The 7500-nt window shown below is 40.4% G+C and overlaps 1 pseudogene; it reads right to left on the bottom strand.

Moving 5' to 3' along the window:
- Positions 1 to 7474: 7474 nt before the first annotated feature.
- Positions 7475 to 7500, bottom strand: part of LOC138020886 (uncharacterized) — a 14491-nt pseudogene continuing 14465 nt past the window's right edge.

Below are 7500 nucleotides of genomic sequence, written 5' to 3'. Positions count from 1 at the left end.
AAAGAATAATGACATTTGTACATGGTTGATTACAGTTGGATAATTCGGTTAGAATGAGAACAAAAAGGGCAACAGGGGCAAGTTTCCGGCGCCTTGGTCAGAACCAAATGTAATGATAACAAGTGCTGAAATCACAGCAATGCAATTATTATAGTGCAACTTGTATTAAGCGGCTACCCTTGAGACACTAGAGGTTGGCTGCTTCATAGAAGGAAAATATAAATAGAGCAGAAATAGTGGTGAACATGATTTATTGGATCTATATGGCAAAATGCTTTTTTGAAAGAAGTTAAAGACGTGAAGATACATTTAAAAGAATCCATGAAACAAAACCTACAATACTCGTCAAAAATCTTGAAACACTTGTGTCTGTTTCCCCTTCCCCAATGTTGATTTGGGTATCACGGTGGTCTGAGTGCTTCAAAACACGCGTGGCTCAACATTGGGGAGGGAGAAGGCACATTTCAGGTGGGAAAACGGTGTGAAGTAGAAATCTCAGGATTTTTCTAGAAAATGCGAGAGAAACGGTGTCTGTTTCAACGATTTGTGACGAGTATTGTATTTAGTCTGATTTGCTGTGGTCACGTCAAGTTCGGAGTATTTATCTGATCACATACAGCCGGGCGAACGAAGAGATAGTTCCTAATCGAGAAAGTTTTGTTCAGCTGGTGTTGGATAGTTTCGACAATGCAGACCCATTAACACGTTGTGAGATAGTACAGTGGGTGTGTACCCAAGAACGGCATAGGGATGGGGGGATTCATTTTCACATGGCAGTGAAATTAAACGCAAGGTGACGCTGGCTGAAAATACGCAATTATCTTGATGAGCGACACGGAGTGAAAGTGAATTTCAGCGCCCACCATAGCAATTATTATTCAGCGTGGCAGTACACGACCAAGGAAGACGAGAGTTACTTACAGTCTGATAATCATCCCGATTTGACTAACACCCCTGCACCCAATAGTTCAAGGCTACCGAAACGCACACTCGACTTGCCAATGGACGAAGGAAGGGTAAAAAGTCCTCCCAAAGTTTATCGGTTTATGATGTATCGCAGTTAGCCGTAAAAAATGGCATAAAAACTCGGCTAGAGCTGCTGGTGTTAGCACAAAAGCAGAAAAGTGAGGGGAAACTTGACTTGGCGCAGTTCATCGCGAATCGTGGAAGTCGGGTAGTGGATGAAGCGATTGCTGTAGGCTGGGAATTAGAAAACGCGGAGAGCACACTGCAAAGGAGTAAAATGACTAGAATTGAGATTTTGTACAGTAAATTGGAAGGAGAGTGTGAGCCAGGGTGTGACGGCCAGTGGTTGCAAATGGCAAAGGAAGTGTTAGAGCGGAACTCTATTGTGAGGGATGACTTTGTAGAAGCTGTTCGCATACTTCTCGACAAAGGGCGCGGAAAGTATCGCAATTTGTACTTGAAAGGTCCCTGTAACTGTGCGAAAACGTTTTTGCTAAACCCTTTGAACATAATCTACAAAACATTCAGTAATCCAGCCTCTACAACGTTTGCTTGGGTTGGCGCAGAACAGTTAGAAGTAGTTTTTCTCAACGATTTTAGGTGGTCGGCCCAAATTATTCCCTGGCATGACTTCTTAATTCTTCTTGAAGGGCAAAGTGTTCATCTACCCGCCCCCAAAACACACTACCGACAAGATATTCTGTTCCAGGGAGATACACCCATATTTTGTACCAGTAAGGATGAACTTAGTTATGTACGAGGCGGTGTTGTTGATGACAGGGAGACTCAGATGATGAAGGTAAGGTGGCAGGTCTTCAACCTCTTCCATCAAATACCCGAGGAACAGCAGAGGTCAGTCCCCCCGTGTGGAAAATGTTTTAGTCGACTTGTTTTCCCACAAGGCGACTAATTCAATTACGCATGATCGTATGTAAATATCGCCGAGTTTGTTGACATATGGATTAAGTGTTACACGATTCACCATGGTGTTTGGAAAATTCTTTGCCTTTTTTAGGAACCAAAAACAAAAGCTACTGCATTTACAAGTGTTTTAAGTGATAGAACAGATCACGGAACATACACCTTGGGGATAATTTTCTTGATGAAGCTATTCAATAAGGCTATTTGTAGCGGTTCACCATGGTGAACCGATAGTTCTTAAAGTCAATGGTAGTATAATTACTTTACTTTAGAACACAGTGGTGAATCGTTGAGTTTCAGCGCTAAGAAGCCCGACAGGTCGTTACAACAAATGATCTCTTTTAATAATGCCATTTTCTACAAAGTTAGCTTATTTTTGTACATAAAACTGTTCAGATTATAGTAAAAGAAGGAAAAGGTTCCGTGTTCCTTTGACACCTTTGTGTAGTTATTTGAGATAAGGACTAAGAGGCAATGTACTTCACTACTCTTTCTCAGGAGCTCCAAGAGAAATCATGTCACTATGAGTAGGGAATCAATTTCATACGATGACCGCAAAAAATCATTCTGCTATGTAAAAATTGATAAACGTCGTCTTGATGGCCATCGTGGCAATTTTCACCGCCTTCTGTTTTGAAATATGCAACACCACCCTTCCCCCCTTATTTTTGGTGAATAGTGCGATAGTTATTTTAGTCTCTGAAAGTTTACATTTTGCGAGAAGAAATCTCACGCAGTTATCCACAGAATGCAAATAATGGTATTTCTTTAATATTTTATATGCTTCCCCTTATTTCTAATAACCATATCAATTCGTTTCGGCATAGAGCGTATTAAATTGTTCACAGTCTCAACAGATATAGAATGAAATGTATTGATAACACGATTCTTAAACTGTTCAAATGTTTCTCGGCGCAGTTGTTGCTTCACTGCTTGTCTTTTTAACATCCTACTCATCATGGGAAACACATTTTCAATGACCGCCATATCCGGAGATCTTGGACACAGTTTGATTAAGGTACTGTTTGTGCGTTGCATCGCTGCCCGTGCTAATGCCGAATTTTGAGAGGGATCCCCATCTTGTAAGAAAGTTCGGCTACATCCTTTGTCAGCAGCTGCAAATAGGCGATCAAAATGGTTATCTATAAACGCAGCGAAATAACGACCATTCATTTTCTTGTATGGTTCACAGCAGATAACTCCTTTATTGTAAGAAATTGCCACCATCAGTCGTAGTACTTTGCCCCCAGTTCCCTCTTTGCGGCCCTTTGCTAAGCATCCTGGAGCCAAACCCTCTGATTTCTTTCTCCAGACACGAGCTTTTGGTGCACGAGCCTGATCTGGTGGATTTCTTTTGTACGTAAATCCTGTTCCATCCAGATAAAAGGAAATTCCTTCTGTCCAAATCTCCTGGCCGTAGTTGGCTTTCATGTACTTTGCAAACTTAACTCTTTTGCTGTGGTCTTCCGCTGTCATGAGCCCCTTTCTGCGAGTCTGCAAATAGTAGTAATTTTGTGAATTGAGAAAACGAGAAACTGTTCTTACAGATACGTCCTTTTGTTGAATTCCGGCTTCCTCCGTCAGTGCTTTACAGGTAAAGTTTCCCTCTCTTTTCCTCAAAACTGTAATGCATCGTATCAGTCGTCTTTTGTCGCGGTCACTTAACCTGTTCTTCCGACCTCTTACACGTCTCCTCAGAAGTGTGCCTCTTATACGTTTTCTCATGTGCAATTCTATAAACACTCGCCGCAGAAATTTTGCACATGCTGAAAACTGTTCGCACAGATAGGCCTTTAACCCGACATAGATAATACGCACATGCACGAGTCACGCTATCGATTATACCTTTAAACACCATCGCAATGTGCTAACAGGCAGAGCCGTTCCACTAAACTGTTTTACCCCAAAAGTACCTTAAAATCGCTATACTCAAAAGTCTACATAGCTTCTTTATATAACTCCTACTTCACATCTAGAACAGTCAGAACAAAAACACTCCTCACGTAAACACTGCAGGCAACAACAATTACTCTGCCTACGTTAACGTTACCCGTCCATGCCCTTCAAGCGCAAAGACAATACTCGTCAAAAATCTTGAAACACTTGTGTCTGTTTCCCCTTCCCCAATGTTGATTTGGGTATCACGGTGGTCTGAGTGCTTCAAAACACGCGTGGCTCAACATTGGGGAGGGAGAAGGCACATTTCAGGTGGGAAAACGGTGTGAAGTAGAAATCTCAGGATTTTTCTAGAAAATTCGAGAGAAACGGTGTCTGTTTCAACGATTTGTGACGAGTATTGTAGAACACTTAAAAATTAGACCAAGATGCTGCTTGTGACTTGCCATCACAATGGAGATTAAATTGCAGTTCTTGTCGTTATCAGGTAAAGGCTATTCTTATTGCCGTTTTCCTGTCACTATTTTGCTTCAAAAAAAAGTTTGCTCGCTGCTCAATAGAGGCAACCTTTATTGATCAACCTTTACACGTGACATTCGGCAGATGATCATCCCCTTTGCACTATTCCACTGCAAATTGTTCAAAGGCATTGCGAGTGAGCAATACACCGGAAATGGGACATTACACTTGCGGTTGCGGGAAATCAACGACAGAAAAGTGAAAAGAAGATACAAAAAAAGGCTTTAACAACCATAACATAGAAATGAATCAAGTAAAAAAAATTATGTTTTCACCATGGGGATTTCTATGTGGTGTTCCACGAACCGGCTCTACCCAAAGGGGCGTAATTAACGTAAATGAGAACCTTGCAATTCTCCCATTTATCGTTGTAGTGAGTAAGTAACCATGACCGGCTAAATATACAGAACAACTATTCAATGTTTTTTGCCATTTCCCATATTCCTCTTAACCTCAAACTGGGCAAGGGGATTAATGAAACTTTGTGAGGGACTCATAAAGATCAGTTGGGAGTCTAGTGGTGTTCCTGCGGCTTAACAGATGGAGCATGTGGACCATGTTTAAGGAAATCTTGGTTCTAATCCTGCTTTAACAGAGTTTCCTTTTATTCTTTTACTTTTCACCCCCTGTGGCAAGAGACTACATTAAGTACTGAAATCCACTCATATCCCTATCAAAGCCATGTATGGCGTTCTTTCTCAAATGGAAGCTTAATTATCTCTCAAAAATGCATGGTTGCCCCCAACATGTACTTTCTCTGCCCAATTTTAAACCATGCAGAAAATATCCCTGTATTGGTAAGCATCACCCATAGTTTATCTGAGAATCTTGAGATGCGATGGACTAGCATCCCCAGTGGTCGACACTTACTTTCTTACTAATTTGCTCTTTGGGCAACCAGTTTTGTTTTTTTGGTTGCCCATCTTCTAAAGACCTGTTTCCCATTAAAACTCAAAGGAGGCTTGTAAAAATGCCAATTTTCTGTACAATGTGTGTAAAATGGGCTTGACAGACCAACTCCTGCAGTGTCTATGGTGTTCTAGTAGCCTTCACAGTTTTACTTTGACAATCATATCTTTAATTAAGCGATCTTCCTTTTCTATGGGAGATCAGGGGAGATTTCTTGCTTATCTCTGAGATTAGGCTGGTTTTGAATTAAATGCCATTTATCCCGATTGGTATGTTTTTTGATCCTTTGAAAGCCAGTTGCAATTGGGTCAGAAAAGGTAGAATTTTCTTGTGCACTTGTTTGATATCAAAGTATCTAAACGTATTTGGCTGTGAGAAAACAGGGTTCGATTGTAACAAACATTGTTGTCGCACGAACAAAGATGGCGGCTACAAACATGTTCCTCCTTCCAAACTGTTTTGAGGTTGTACCATTATATTTTTAACAGAAAAATAAATGAGAGCAAAGAGATGTAACGTTGCTCATTTTTTTAAAATCATGTTTGCGATGACTACGTCATTTTCCTAGTCACTTACTTTGTTGCAAATCAAATCGTTCCGCAAAATATTAGTCCAAAAAAAAATTATGATTGGGCAATTCTTAGAGTTGTTTTACTTGCCCACGGATATATTTCGCGTGCCCTGGGCAATTGGGCAAGCGTTAGTGTTGAACACTGATCCCATCCAGGGGGGAGTAGAAGTACTCCTAGTCGCTTCATGTCCCAGTAACTGGAGATAAGCGACAGCCTGATGGGCCTTCTAGGGTCGTAGCAGACTTTACCGTACCTTACCTTGAGATGTGCAGAACGTATTCGAAATAACAATAGTAGGCACCGTCATTAATGCTGAATGTCTGAGCACATCAAGTCTAAGCCTAAAAAATAAATTTATTCAGTCTCGTGAGTGGTTACTTAATTAATACGAGAATTGTGTACATCAGTTCAATCACAACCCACATACCTGCATACAGACCTTGTATACAAGAATTAGAGAAGTACAGATAAAATGATTCCTGTGATTCAAGAATGCAAATAAACTGCATTGAATTTCAGTTCTTTGACTGGCTCGGTGGTAAACAGTGTCTTGTAATCGAGAGCTTGCAGGTTCAAGTCCCAGTTTAGAGAGACGGATTTCTTTTCTTCCAGGCTCTTTGGCAAGAAACTGCATGAAATTTTGTAAACAAGACGCCGGAAGGCGATTCCGTGAGATGCTTTGGGCAATTAGCGTAGCATTGGAATGAATTGTGAAGGTAGAGAGAAGGGCCACGAATAGCGAGTTAGATTAGCGAGAGAAGTAATTGTAGAAAATGTTGTTGCATCTGTAGTGGAAAAGAGGGTGGGAGGAAAATTACTGTGGGTACAGGGTGTCCTTTCCAGGTTCCTATTTCCTCTGTGCGGGTAATCTACAAGATGGAATGAGTGTGTGTATGGTGTTTCGAATTGGCATCAAAACTGGGTGAAGTAATTTCCGGTTTTCACTGTCACATTATCATCATCAAAACCATTCAAAAACTTAAGTCAACGATCCAAGAGATAAAAGAAGATGAATACTCAAACAGTCTCGCAAAGATTCAGGTCTGTGCGATGTTTCGTGCGGGAGATATTCAAAGAAATGTTGTACTCAAATTTATAAGGCTTTGTATGGAGACGCTATGTTTGTGTGCCTCTGAGGGACACAAATATGGCGTCTAGAAGCTACCAAAAAGCACATGTCATTGAGTTTTGCAATAAAAAGCCTGTCGTTGTCTTCTGAGAGCTTATAAACATCTGTATGAGTACTTATTCTAATACAAGGGCTGCTCGGATTGCAAAATCTCAGCAGGATAAGTCGCCATTTTAATATCGTGTCACGCAAAAGCTTAGAAGTTCAGCGTTGCTTTATTACAAGACGAAAAAGTTTGTAAAAAAGAAGAGTCTTCAGTTGTTGTAATAGCTAACTAAACTAAAATCACAAAATGATCGATAATACCTTATTTTTTAATTGTTGATGTCACGTGAAAACCAAGAATATTGCAATAAGGAAAACGGAATTTGTTTTTCTCTAATAAGGCTATATCATTATGTCGAGAACTGGTACAAAATCTTGAGACATGAATGGCAATGCAACACTTTAACAATTTGAAGCCTAAAATATTGTTTAAAACAACACTGATTATCAAAACGTCAACAAATGTAAACATGAACAGGGAATGTGTTTGTATCAACTGTCATCAGTAGCTGCATTGTTATTTTATGGCATCAAGCCAGCTGT

This window comes from Montipora capricornis, chromosome 10 (assembly GCF_036669925.1).
Source record: "Montipora capricornis isolate CH-2021 chromosome 10, ASM3666992v2, whole genome shotgun sequence".
Taxonomy (NCBI): Eukaryota; Metazoa; Cnidaria; class Anthozoa; order Scleractinia; family Acroporidae; genus Montipora; species Montipora capricornis.
This window is presented reverse-complemented; position numbering and strand designations above follow the sequence as displayed.